The sequence below is a fragment of the Austrofundulus limnaeus genome, unplaced genomic scaffold (assembly GCF_001266775.1).
Source record: "Austrofundulus limnaeus strain Quisiro unplaced genomic scaffold, Austrofundulus_limnaeus-1.0 Scaffold1215, whole genome shotgun sequence".
Classification (NCBI taxonomy): domain Eukaryota; kingdom Metazoa; phylum Chordata; class Actinopteri; order Cyprinodontiformes; family Rivulidae; genus Austrofundulus; species Austrofundulus limnaeus.
Window position 1 is genome coordinate 63,383 of NW_013953617.1, and position 1,477 is coordinate 64,859.

The 1,477-nt window shown below is 41.3% G+C and overlaps 1 protein-coding gene across 1 annotated transcript in view; it reads left to right on the forward strand.

Moving 5' to 3' along the window:
* Positions 1 to 1,477, forward strand: part of fer (fer (fps/fes related) tyrosine kinase) — a gene marked incomplete in the record, with an annotated part of 41,331 nt that overhangs the window by 32,244 nt on the left and 7,610 nt on the right.

Consider the following 1,477-nt stretch of genomic DNA (forward strand, 5'->3'; position numbering starts at 1 on the left):
TGTGGCAGAGTGGTTAGAGGAGTTGTCCTGGAGCCTGGTGGTCACTGGTTCAATCCCCCGTCCAGCTGTCTCAGTTGTTGTGTCCTTGGGCAAGGCACTTCAGCCCTAATGCCTCTGATGTCCCATCAGTGTCTGAATGTGATTGGACTGATTAGTCTCATAGATGATTGTACCTGTTATCTCTGTAGAGAGCTAACAGAGTGCTGTGTGAATGGATGAATGAGGACACAGSTTGTAGAGTGAAGACCTCTGAGTGTCCTGGATGGATACCAGAACCCTAACCAAGGCTTTGGTTCCCATAAAGAGCATTTGGTCCCCACAAGGCTGTTTGTCTGGAAAATGGTCCAATTGAAGTAGCAGGTATGCGTCCACACCAGGGGCAGACAGAGCCTTGCCCCCCTACTTTTATGTTTCTAAAATATTTGTAATTACTGTTTATTAGTCCAAAAGCCTATTACAGCCTTAAAAAATAAATATTTATTTACCAAAAATATATCATGGTAAATATAATCTGAGGCCCCTGAAAAGCTTTGTTACGGCCCTGCTCCAAGCTGGACCATGTGTCACAGTGATGAGGCAGTCTGCCTGCTGCAGGGTGGACTCACTGAGCTTCAACTGTCTGCACTTMAACYAAGTTTCTCCAGCTGATGTTCTAACACACAACAGTAAAGTTAAGTTTGCAATGAATGAAAWATCWGCTAAAGTGTCTGATATAGGCTTTGTATGGTAACAAACGGACTAATTTTTCTAAAYCTTGATGCTTGCACATTGCAGAGCAAAATGAAAAAGAAATGTAAAAGTGGAAATATTGCCAGTTTTTTTGGCAATAAAATGAAGGATGAGAAGGAAGAAGAGACTGAGAGTTAAGAAAGATAGAATGATAGAGAGACCAGGAGGGTCACAGGTGAAGAAAGTCTCTGAAAGTGCAGAAGGTGAAGAAGATGAGGAAAGTGATGTCAGCATAAGTGATGAAGGAGAGAAGATTTCAGAGCCAGAGAGAGAGAGAAGACAGCAGAGGAAAGTGAAGGAGAGAAGGAAGCACAGAGAATCCAGCCTTTATTCCAGCTGGACCACCTGGTATAAACAGTACTACAAATATATTACATGTTTCAATGAAATAACACATTGTCTGTACAAGTCTAGAGGTGTGTTATGAAGTTAGATATTCCAGACTTACCTTAATAAATATAGTTAATTCATGTTCTATATAACTAAAAATAGTCTTTGACAATAACTAGTTTTAAAGTGTTGTTAGGGATGTTTTGTTGTCTCCGTTTAGCTATAGGAAATTTCTCAGGTCCAGTACTTCAGTGAAGTGATCCAGCAGTGCCACCCTGCCCAGAGCTTCCCCACCATGGAACATTTTCTAGATCCTCCTGTAGGGGTCTGTTGGGAAGCGAAAAGATTTTTTCACTAGTTGTAGGCCTAAGTATTTTTCAGCTAAGTTTTCATAGAAGACCTGGCTGATTGCAGATTT